The sequence below is a fragment of the Staurois parvus genome, unplaced genomic scaffold, assembly GCF_062004578.1.
Source record: "Staurois parvus isolate SC_StPar_1 unplaced genomic scaffold, SC_StPar_1.0 ptg000090l, whole genome shotgun sequence".
Taxonomy (NCBI): Eukaryota; Metazoa; Chordata; class Amphibia; order Anura; family Ranidae; genus Staurois; species Staurois parvus.
The window spans coordinates 19,945,343-19,957,769 of NW_028317886.1; the positions used below are offsets into that span (position 1 = coordinate 19,945,343).

General features: G+C 42.9%; 1 protein-coding gene across 2 annotated transcripts in view; it reads left to right on the plus strand.

The window, feature by feature from the left end:
• The window catches only part of LRBA (LPS responsive beige-like anchor protein), a 970,380-nt gene that overhangs the window by 889,017 nt on the left and 68,936 nt on the right, over positions 1-12,427 (plus strand). The gene's annotated exons all lie outside the window — the stretch shown is intronic.

Here is a 12,427-nt window from a genome sequence, read left to right on the forward strand (position 1 = left end):
ACCATAGTTTCAATATATTCACTGTAAGATCCCTCGCCTCAATCTATGCCACCCATATTTTCATATTGTGCATGTCATTTAAGTTCCTTCACACCAAACTCATCACACAGAGAGGGGAAATTTACTAAGACTGGAGCAGTCTGGATCTGTGCATGGCGAACAGTCAGCTTCTAGCCTTAATTTTCAAAGTTTAACTGAATAAGTTGAAGCTAGAAGCTCATTGGTTCCTATGCACAGCTGCTCCAGATTCTGCTTCCATCCCCAATGTCTTTATGGACCTGGTTTTGTGCATAGCACAGTCATGTTAGAACAGAAAATGGCGTTCTCCAAACGTTTGCCACCGGGATGGACGTGTACAATTGTATAAAATATCTTTCTATGTTGTAGCATTAACAGAACCCTTCACTGGAAACAGCTGGACTGATTTAAAGGAATATTCACATACTTTTGGCTATATAGGAAGCCATGATAGTCAGATGTCCAAACATTTTTGGCCATATAATGTACATTATAACTAGTATTTTTTTTTCTTAAACTGTAGATCAGAGGTGGCCAACTGTGGCCCTCCAGCTGTTGTAGAACTTCAAGTCCCATGTGGCATTGCAAAACTGACAGTTACAAGCATGACTCCAAAAGGCAGATGAGACTTGTAGTTCACCAACAGCTGGAGGACCACAGTTGCCCACCCCTGCCCTATATGATTCTATTCTATGCCGAAAGTGGAGATCTCATTTATTAAACAAATTAGAATAAAACTGACTGATATAGTACAAATACAGATTCTGTAAAGATGTTCTATTTTCACATGGAAGAAATAAACAGCCAGATGATTTTGAGGAGATGAAAATGATGGAATTTGCTGGCCAATCTGACACTGTGTAGGGAAAGGCGGAGATGGAGAATAAAGAACAGGGACAAGCCAATGTCACGAAGAAGCCCTTTTTATGTTAAGCTAGGCAAGAAGTAAATTAGTGCAGATGGTTCTGGAAAATAACAAACTTGATGGCACCCACAGAGAAGAGAAGCATTTAGTTACTAAAGAATTTGGTGTGGAGCTAGAAGGAATGAAGGAGTACTGATGTTGTAGGTCTTTTCATTTTTCTGCAACATAAACATATCATTTTCCTTCATGTAACTCATGACTTCAACATAGTCTCACTTTCATCTCTTATAAAACGTATTAACCTTGAGATGGGGAGTATCAGACATGTTTGTACATATGTATCCCCACTGCTACTTGATAACTAACATGATGAAATGCAGACAATCAGGTCCAGCTCACCGTTATAATCTAATTCTTCCATTCTTCTTTTATGCTATACAGATTTCATAATGACAGATCTACTGTATTGTCTGTTTTTTATGTTTGATTGTATGTGTGAATATACATTTACCGGCCACTTTATTAGGTACACCTGTTCAATTGCTTGGTAACACAAATTGCTAATCAGCCAGTCACATGGCAGCAACTCAATGCATTTAGGCATCTAGACGTGGTGAAAACAACTTGCTGAAGTTCAAACCGAAGAAAGGGGATTTAAGTGACATTGAACGGCATGGTTGTTGGTGCCAGACAGGCTGATCTGGGATTTGCACAACCAAGCATCTCTAGGATTTACAGAGAAGGGTCTGAAAAAGAGAAAATATTGAGTGAGCAGCAGTTGTGTGGATGAAAATGCTATGTTGATGTCAGAGGAGAGTGGGCAGACTGGCTGGAGATGATAGAAAGGCAACAGTAACTCATGGATATAGATATATAGAGAGAGAGAGAGAGAGAGAGAAACCGACCAAAATCTGCAAGGGATGTTTCCAACACCTTGTTGAATCTGTGCCACGATTTATTAAGGCAATTCTGAAGGCAGAAGGGGATCCAACCTGGCACTAGCAAGGTGTACCTAATAAAGTGGCTGGTGACTGCGTGTGTATATGTATGTGTGTGTGTATATACAGTCAGGTCCATAAATATTGGGACATCGACACAATTCTAACAACGGTGTAGGAATTACAACAGTTTGCATATGTGCTTCCCACTTGTTAAGGGACCAAAAGTAATGGGACAATTGGCTTCTCAGCTGTTCCATGGCCAGGTGTGTGTTATTCCTTCATTATCCCAATTACAATGAGTAGATAAAAGGTTCAGAGTTCATTTCAAGTGTGCTATTTGCATTCGGAATCTGTTGCCGTCAACTTTCAAGATGAGATCCAAAGAGCTGTCACTATTAGTGAAGCAAGCCATCATTAGGCTGAGAAAACAAAACAAACCCATCAGAGAGATAGGAAAAACATTAGGCGTGGCCAAAACAACTGTTTGGAAAATTCTTAAAAAGAAGGAACGCACCGATGAGCTCAGCAACACCAAAAGACCACGGAAAACAACTGTGGTGGATGACCGAAGAATTCTTTCCCTGGTGAAGAAAACACCCTTCACAACAGTTGGTGTAAGGGACCGCCTGGCGACACCACTAGCACTCCACTAATCAGGCGTCCCCAGCGCACGGAGTCTAAGTCCCAGAGTACTTGTTCACCAGAGCCCCTGATGGTGGGGATGGACTTGGAGTACCCCGGGACCAGGTCGTGCTTACTGAGGGCACCCGTCAGTGGTAGGGGTGGTCGCCAGGGGCTCCCACGGGAGAGAGCCTGATATGAGGAGGTCTGGGAACCCCGCTGAGAGGGATGGATGGATGGATGGATGAGCAAGTGCAGAGTCAGGCAAGCCGGGTCGGTAACGGGGAGGACAGCACGGTACAAGGCAGCGGGCAGAGAATAGTCGGGTCACACGCCAGGTCATCAACAGTAGGTCAAATCCAATAGGGGACATACGGAAGAGAGGCCAGGCAAAGCAAGGGTCTGGGCAGGAGAATTCAGCAGTGGTCAGGTACAATCCGGGTCAGCAACTTACAGGTTCAGATACAGGATACAGGGCAAGGACAAGACCAGAAGGCACTGAATGACAGCTCAGGGCCGTTTAAATATCGCGCCCTGCGCTGCCATTGGTGCCCAGCGGGCGGCCGCGGCTCCTATTGCGCATGTGCGAACTCACGCGCCGCGGCCGGCCCGGACCTAGAGCCCGCGTCCCTGCACAGGGCGGCATACTGCGCCTGCGCCGGGACCATCGCGGCGGGGATCGAGGGGATCCCTGACAGTTGGCCAGATCAAGAACACTCTCCAGGAGGTAGGTGTATGTGTGTCAAAGTCAACAATCAAGAGAAGACTTCACCAGAGTGAATACAGAGGGTTCACCACAAAATGTAAACCATTGGTGAGCCTCAAAAACAGGAAGGCCAGATTAGAGTTTGCCAAACGACATCTAAAAAAGCCTTCACAGTTCTGGAACAACATCCTATGGATAGATGAGACCAAGATCAACTTGTACCAGAGTGATGGAAAGAGAAGAGTATGGAGAAGGAAAGGAACTGCTCATGATCCTAAGCATACCACCTCATCAGTGAAGCATGGTGGTGGGATTGTCATGGTGTGGACATGTATGGCTGCCAATGGAACTGGTTCTCTTGTATTTATTGATGATGTGACTGCTGACAAAAGCAGCAGGATGAATTCTGAAGTGTTTCGGGCAATATTATCTGCTCATATTCAGCCAAATGCTTCACAACTCATTGGACGCCGCTTCATAGTGCAGATGGACAATGACCCAAAGCATACTGCAAAAGCAGCCAAGTTTTTTAAGGGAAAGAAGTGGAATGTTCTGCAATGGCCAAGTCAATCACCTGACCTGAATCCGATTGAGCATGCATTTCACTTGCTGAAGACAAAACGGAAGGGAAAATGCCCCAAGAACAAGCAGGAACTGAAGACAGTTGCGGTAGAGGCCTGGCAGAGCATCCCAAGGGATGAAACCCAGCGTCCGGTGATGTCTATGCGTTCCAGACTTCAGGCTGTAATTGACTGCAGAGGATTTGCAACCAAGTATTAAAAAGTGAAAGTTTGATTTATGATTATTATTCTGTCCCATTACTTTTGGTCCCTTAACAAGTGGGAGGCACATATGCAAACTGTTGTAATTCCTACACCGTTCACCTGATTTGGATGTAAATACCCTCAAATTAAAGCTGACAGTCTGCAGTTAAAGCACATCTTGTTCGCTTCATTTCAAATCCATTGTGGTGGTGTATAGAGCCAAAAATATTAGAATTGTGTCGATGTCCCAATACTTATGGACCTGACTGTGTGTATGTGTGTGTGTATATATATATATATATATATCATGTACTGGACCAAGAGACAAAGCAAGCGTTAAAGTGTAACTTCCCATATGTTTAGGGGGAAAAAAAAAACATTCTCCTTTGGCTGATCCATGTACATTTCAAGGATTTTAACAAGCTTTGTTGCAGATTCCTATCTTTTGTTATTCTGACCGAATAGCGTTTGTCTGTCCATGTACAAAGTGAATGAGAATTGGAGTGATTTTATAATTATCAATCAGCTGCTATACTTGCAGTACTCTAGTGAAGAAAGTGGCTGGGTCTGAATCTGTAATTGAGCTCTCCCTTTGGGAGTACCACATGAAAAATACATTTTTGTTGCAGAGGATGCCCAAAATTTGACTTGTAGCTTAGTGCAGGCTTCAGGAAGATTAGTAAGCCAATCCCACAAGGAACATGTGACATGACAGGAAATGGTGTTTCTGGAGGGTGGCACACTGTGCACGGAATGCCTCCAGGTTGCCAGATTTCATTGCCTTTTACAGAAAATTACAGCACTGCACATTGAAAAGAAAAGGTCAGTTTTATTAACAATGAATTACAATATGACTTGTGTAGCAATTGTACAGCGTATATGCTATACTCATATTTTTCCACATGAAAGTAGAGTTACCTGTTAAGGAAGGAGACAGCTGATAAGTAGATAGTAGAGAGGAATAGTTGAGTGTGATGGGATAGTGGTTTTGTGCTGAATCTGTTGGAATTTTGGGAAACTTGCTAGTGCTAGCTGGGCCCTGTGGTTTTACAATGTTTAGTCTTTGCTCTGCTGAAGTTAATGGGCTGAAAGAAGCATGTTTCTTTTTTGTGTTAACCAGCAAAGGAGCTTTTTAAAGTATAACTAAATCCCTCAATTTAACGTTTTTCCAAAATAATTACTACACATTCAAGGCATGCTGTAAATAAGTCACATTTGCTTGCGCTGTCAACTAGACTGACAAGCCATCAAATGGTTGTTGTTATAACTGATCACATGTACAGGACCATGGCAACTGCAAAATGAACAGAGGGTAAGGTGGCAACTTCCTTGGCTGTAAAAGATAGGAGATCTTAGTTCTGCTTTATGTTCTCTTTGTAGACATGGATTTTTGTTATACTCTTGACCAGCTTTTTGTGTTTAAAAAGGACTATGTTGTTCAATGAAGCCAGTGTCCTGCGATGCTGCCGGACCCCCTCAAACTTCACAACTTTTATTAAAAAAAAAAAAAGACTATTAAATAGACAATACCCTGCTGTTGACTTGGAAATGAAAGTACTATTGAAGCTTTTGCTAGTGGCTAATGCTGCACAGTAGCAGGTTAATGCAAAGCAACACCTGGCTAATGTTACACTTGAGAAATACGAAGGCTCAGCAAAGGAACCCAGATAACCACCAGAAATCTTAGCAGCACAAATAAAGACTCTGACTAAGGCAGTACAATGCAAGCCAGCATTGTTGCCCCTGGCAACCAGGCAACAACTACAACAAAGCATTATTTTTACAGAAGCTGACATCTATAGATGATGTGGGGTTACTTCTGAGTGGACAGCAGAATGAAAAGGGTGGCCCTGAGACAAATGGACTGGCCTAATTGCTCCTTTCTTGTCAGGAGGCATATTAGGACCACATGGAATGTCTGACCACATGTAATACGAGAATTTAACCTATCTTGGGGTGACAACAGCTGTAGGTGCATGGTGGGTGCACTGATGGGGCTACTGATCATATCAGCCACCAAGATGACAAATGCACGATCCGTCCAATTGGTCACTAAATGGCTGCAACCTTAGACCTAGACAGGACCCCGATTAGAGGAGAGGATCATGATGGACCAGTATCATTGGTCTCTGCTAGTTATCCTGCAATGGTGGATATGTCATGGAGACCCAAAAACTGCAGACCAACTGATGAAAATGGTGGAAAGGTATACGATGATGGAGGCGCTACTCACCCCTGCTAGGAAGAGTTAGTTCTTCCCCTTCAGGGGGAGCAACTTCTAATGCACTGTGGTCATCAGCTAGACTCCATTTACAGCTCTTATGAACCTAGGGAGTATGGTGACCCTAGTATAGGGCACTCTGGTTGGTGCAACATATGACCAAGATACTTAAGGTCATCTTCATCCATAGAGGTACAAGACTTACCGCTGGAGTCTGTGTCTGTTACCAGCACCTGTGGAACTGTTGAACACAAGGTAGGCTGCTAAGAAATCTGATACTCCATGTAATAGTGGGACATGACTTTCCCAGATTCTGGGAACTGTGGGGAAGAAGGGGTCTGACTAGATGGGTTGAACAATACCTTCAACCTTCAGAGAACGTTATAGACATGCCAGATGATGATTTATGTGACATGATGAATGGTCTGCTTACTTAGCTCAAAATGAGATGGTCAACGCTACCTGGGAGCAGGGTCCTAAAACGGAGTTGCTCTCTTAGGGGGTAAGGGGGGATGAGATGTGTGAACAGCATCTAGGTAGCCAGTACTATATCAAAAGCCAAAACCCAGGAAGTGAAGGAATATTTGCAAAAGCACAAAAAAAGAGGTTTTGCAACTTACCAGGGCTCACTAATATTACTGAACATAATAGAATTACTGAGCCTACTGTCAGAGTTTGTTAGGCATTACCACATCCCAGAGGTGGCTGTCTGGGATGATTGAATGGTAGGTCCCCAAGCCCAAAGGCACTCTGCAGTTCTGCAATGATTTCTGGAAACTTATTGACATGACAATATTTGATGCCTACCCCATGTCCAAGGTGGATGAGCTAATTTAAAGGCTAGGCCTGGCCCAATACATCACCACTTTGGACCTTACAAAGGGAGATTTGCAGATACACTTAACTGAGGCCACCCAGAAGCAAATAGCTTTCTCCCACCCAAAGAATGTTGTTTGGCATCCAGTCCTATGGATCAGACATACGCCCCATCAGGAATACATTTCAGTCTACCTGGATAATCTTTTAGCTTTCAGTAGAAATAACAAATCAACAATTATGTACAGAGCCAACTTGAGATGTTGTACTGTTCGTGACGTGCACAAGATTCAGCTTTAGACACCGCCAGTTTACATCCCTGCATGCGGGTCTAGTGCTAAAGGTACTGGGACTTACTGAATACTATCACTCATCAGTGTTCCACAGATGGGGCCCCTGGCTGTTTTCACATCTGCTTTAGGCACTTCAACCTGAATAGAGGCAATTTTATGTGAGTGATACTATTACTTTTAATAAATGCTTTACTTGGATACTGACCCCACGCCCTTGGTGTTCTTACCAAATTTTCAGTAGAGACTGGGATTTGTCCAAAATCCAGCCAATGTTACACTGAAAAGGGAATTACCGCGACCCCAAAACATTTGCTTTGGGCATGGAGGAAACCAAGTATCTTGGGAATGTCCTGGGTATAGGGATGATGAAGTACCAAGTCAGCAAGGTACAGACTATATGGCTTGGCCCTGTTCCCTCATCAAAAAGCAGATGCATGCATTCCTGGGCATGGTGGGGTAATACAGATGATTTGTGCCTAATTTTGCCAGGCTGGTGACACTGTTGACCCTATCTAACTAAAGTGCTGAAGTCAGTCATGGTAGGGTGGAACGTAGCCTTATGTGGTTCTAAAAGCTCAAGATTGTTTACCTTCGTGCATTCTATGCATTAAGGTAAAAAACCTTCTGGGTGCAGCTCCCCCCCCCAGCCCCCCTAATACTTACCTGAGCCCCATCTCGATCTAGCAACAGCTCTCTGGGGTTGCTCTCTCCTCATTGGATCACACAGCAGTAGGAACCATTGGCTCCTGATGCTGTCAATCACAGTGAGTGAGCAAATGAGAAGAGTCTGGGGGCAGGGCTGAGCCATGCTCTGTGTGTGTGAAAAAACAATGTTCATTCACAGGAGCATGGCTCATAAGCCCCCATAGCAAGAAGCTTGCTAATGAGGGCACTCAGCAGGGGGGGGAGCCAGAACTGCCGGTGGGGGACCCAAAAAGAAGAGGATTAGGGTTGTTCTGTGCAAACCCATTACACAGAGCAGGTAAGTATAACATGTTAGGTACTTTTTTTAAAAAAAAAACTCATTCCTTTAGAATCACTTTAAAGTGGTAGTAAATGTCGCATTTTGATTTTTCCCTACAGATAGGTTTATAATAAAGCTGACCTGTAGGTTAAATTTAATATCTCCTAAAGTTGCATCGGTTAGGTGACAATTGTTTGGTTGGTAGCCGGTGACATCACCGACGCATATGCTCTGGAGGAATGATGTAAACCTGGAAGGAAGACCGGGTGAAGATGGAAGCCACTGCAGTGGTGACAACACTCTGCTGGAGGGCTTTCATTTTAAGATAAATCTTTCTTAATGCATTTACTTTGCATGGAGAAAGTGTTTTTTGTTTTTTTTTGTTGTTTTTAGTTTGAGTTTACTATCGCTTTTAGTCAACACTGTGCCTCTGATGTGGGATGTGTTCAGTCCCAGGATATCAGTGCCGAGGAGCATTTTATGGTCTTTCTCAGTCAGAAGTAAACCGTGGCTGGGAAAAACTTCCGTAGTGGTAGAGTGGAATTGTTTGGCTAACTAACTATTGAGAAGGAAGTTCTGGATGGTATCCGAACACGCTCTATTACCATGGATAAAATAGAACAAGGAGACAAGTGCCTGGATAAAACAATGGTTCCTGGAACTTTTGGATTTCTGATTTGTGGTGGAGCATAGACCTGAGAAACATCAACAAAATGCTGAAGCTCTTTCCCAGGTCCCACGTTTTGGCTCCGATGGTGTTAACACCTTCTCTGTGTTGAGGCAGAGGATATGTACTAGTCAAAAGGCATGCGTCTAAGATAGCAGGTATGTATCCTCACTTTGTGCGGCTTGGCCACTTAAGAGACACAGCATTGATAAAGGAAGGAGAGGGGTGGTAAGCAAGAAATAGAAAGAGGTTGTTGAGAGTGTTGGGAAGGTGGTCTGTGTTCTGTACCTGTTGAAAATTTGTAAACCTGCCAGGAAGCTCCAGTTCTGGCTGCGGCCTGTGGTCCCACAATGTTTGGTCTCTGCTTCACTGACGTTTTGTGGGTTTAAGTAAGCTTGTTTCTGTTTCTTGGGATTGTATTAACCAGAAAATGAGCATTTAAGTTGTCTTTGTGGACATGCATTTTTGTTCTCCTGCTGATAGCTTTTTAAGTTTAAAGCCATCTCCTCACCCACCTGTAATGCCCTCCAATGAAGATAGGGTTTATTTGTACAATTAGAGGCTTGCTAGAAGCCTTGGTATGAGTCAGCCTGGGGGTGAGTCAGCGAGGTTACCTGAGGTTAAGGCTGGAGGGCAGTACAAGTCAGTTCTCTGATACCTCCCCCCTGCTCTAGAAACTTGGAGAAGACATGGTGGCTAAGTCAACCCTTAAATATGAGAGAGCCTGGGCAGCAGGGGAGTCAGGTGGAAGATGGAGTGAGGAAGTGCTGCTGGTGTGAAGCCTGGAAGGGGCCCCTGCCTACAGTCTGGAAGCTGGAAAGAAGGACCTCCACTGTCCTACAGTCTATTGGGGAGAGACAGCCTGTCAGCAGGGGAGAGACAGCCCAGCATAAGGCATGAAAGCAGCTTCAACCTTTATAGCTAAAAGAACAGGACGGTTTGAGTACTTCATCTGGGATCTGAGGAGGTTCATTTAAGGGGACAAAGTGCTCCTTGCAAAGACTGGGTGTCCGATCTGTCCGAAGGGAAGGGACACTCCTGAAAGAGTAGAGCCTAGGATCTGGTCTTTTGTATTTTTTGCTGATTTTTGCCTTTTTGTTCCTAATAAGTTGTCTCAATTCCATTGGGTATCCCATATACCGCTAGACCCCAGTTATCAGGCCCTAATAAAATAACAAAACTCAAGCTCATGGACTGTTTATTGACTGTGGACAAAAGTGTAGAAAATGCATGTTTGCATGTTGCCTCGCTGTGCAGAGCTTAGGGGACCCAAAACCTCAGCTGCCCTCAAGGGTAGTGCTACACACCTATAATCCATCCTGTTTGATCCATTACCCCCCCCCCCCCATCTGTTGAAGTCAGATTTAATCGCCTAAGTATCCCAAACCCAAACTGCTGCTGGTTCTAGTGATATTACCCCTCCCCCTGAGTTCTCTGGTCTCCTCCATTCCTCCATATGAAACCCATAGACAGGTGAAGATGAACAGTTAACAGGGTCACTGATAAATTTAACAAAACAGTGTTTAATACAACAGCCTCTAAAATGATCACAGGATAGGTGCACAATATTTTTTTCATATCATGTTCCCAATATTCCAGGATGTTAATGCTCACGTACACACAACTCAACAAATGCAAGTGGTTTATGACTACAGGAATGAAGTCAAATTTTCATGTCGTTCTTGTCTCAAAGGAAAGAATGTGGCAAAATGTTGCTAGACACAGACTTGTATAACAGCATTGCAAGAATGCAGTTTTAAAGGCACTTCATTTCAGTACTCACACACCACTATGTATTGTATGTATTTGGTATTTGCTGTATTTCACTTAGCCTGTGTTCACTGTAAATAGTCCTACTGTCTGTCACAGGTAAGAGCAGAAACAGTCATTTTTCTTTTGCAGGAGTTTTAGTGTGATTTGGTCTGTTTACAGCTGAATAATAGTTTTAGAACTTCAGAAGGAAAAAAAATGACCTGTAGAAGAAAACAGTCGTAATGCTGTCGCTCAGATTCTCAGAGCTATGATCCAAATCCCTGGCTAGAATAAACTACAATACTGACTTGTTTACCCACCAGGGGAACACATTATTGCCTCGTAAAGAGAAACAACAGTCCTTATTATTCGCAGGGCATCTAAAGCATAGCTCAAGGCAGCAACTTTATGGTTATATCAACCCGCATTATTTTTGCTGGATTATGGCATACACATCCTTAGGGTGAACCACTGAATGTCAAGTAGTTAAACTCAGTTTTAAGAGAGCATATGTAGATCCGATGCATAAAGTGTGCAATTTCTGGTCCCTCTGTAGGTTGGCACAGTAATGCTTTTGTGTATTTATTCACAGTTTCATGTTTCATTGATTTAGGCAGCAGGCAAATATTACCATCATACCATTAATAAACTCCAACTGGGCCCATCTGTGTACATCCGCGTCTGTGGTTTTATGTGGTGCTCATAACACTACAAATAGATGCAGGTGTGGAACGTTTTTTTTTTTTCTTCTAATGATTGGAACTTCAGAGGCTTGTTCCTTTTCAAACATTTTCAGAAGACCATCATTGTACCCAGCTGTACAGCTTTTGGAAAACAACATTGTTTTCTCTTTAAAGTATATTTCTATTTATATTGTGTGTGCAGCTTCACTGCAAGGTACAAAAGGTACCTGTGATGAATCTTCACCTTGCTGCCTCTTAAGATAGTTGGTTAGGAAGACATAACTGCATAAACCGTTCATAGGCGCCTTGCAGTTTTTTGATCCACAAGTAGTCATCATCTATGAAAGCGATTAAGTCTTTGATAGGGATATTTACAAGTATCTTTCCCTTTACTGGTCTACTGCAAATCTGCAAGAGTCGTAAAGTATGCAAGCGTTTCTGGGCCCTTGAAACACTACAATCGTGTGTGCTCTTACGCTTGAGGTTCAGTGGTAAGGAGAATTTAACGTATGAACAAAACGATTCAAATTTTACACCCCCAGACTGGATGATAAATGCCAAGTGAGTCTGTCCATATTAGCCTGCCTTCCAACTGACTGACGCAAGATTCACTACTTGGTTAGTGACTCTTATTAACTTGAGGTAGAAAGTTCTGACATGAGATGACCTGTTAATCCAACTTTTCTCTTTCATTCATAAATCTAGTAGATGGGAAAACATGGCATGTGTAGACACCATTTTTATATAGGTTGTGGAATTGCATTGATTTATACACCATCATATACTGTATAAATAAGTAATATATTTTGTAAATACTGGTTAAACTGTCTGCTATAAGATAACTTATACACCATGACCTTACAAATCCGAATAGTATTTACACAGATATCTATTTTTTAGGGAGATCTCTTTGCCTCTTTCCATTTCTGTTATTTGCGTTGTGATCTTGTAACATAGTAGAAAGTGTTTTTTGCAGTTACTGTTGTAGTCTTCCTGTTACAGTGGTTTTTACACACGAGCTTGCCTTGTTCAGCAGTAAATTTTAAGCAACCCAGGAATTGCTCATAGGAGACATGTCTGCAAATCCTGGCCAAGTAAAAGTAGCAAGCAGTGTTT